This window comes from Sinocyclocheilus rhinocerous, unplaced genomic scaffold, assembly GCF_001515625.1.
Source record: "Sinocyclocheilus rhinocerous isolate Xijiao unplaced genomic scaffold, SAMN03320098_v1.1 scaffold303, whole genome shotgun sequence".
Lineage (NCBI taxonomy): Eukaryota > Metazoa > Chordata > Actinopteri > Cypriniformes > Cyprinidae > Sinocyclocheilus > Sinocyclocheilus rhinocerous.
In genome coordinates, this window is record NW_015656152.1 from 63,998 (window position 1) to 64,331 (window position 334).

Below are 334 nucleotides of genomic sequence, written 5' to 3' on the forward strand. Positions count from 1 at the left end.
CACATCGGTGATGACCTACAGCCAATGAGAGACCAAGATACAGGGCAGCGGGAAGTTTGGGGAGGAGTTATATGAAACGTAGTTTGCGGACCAGTGTTGCCAAATCCGCGATTTGCCGCCTGTTGTTTTTTATGTCAGCAGGGTGAAGCGACCCCAATAACGTGATATTTAGGCCCTGGAATGTGAATTGTACCAGGAGAACCCCGCCAAAAAAAATAGAATTTGACCCCCCAAACAATTGGGCTATTTTCAGGCTAGTTTTGAATTGGGCGGGTTTTGTAGCGTAAACCTGGCAACCCTGCACCAGACAGAGCTGTCGGCAATTCTTCCTATT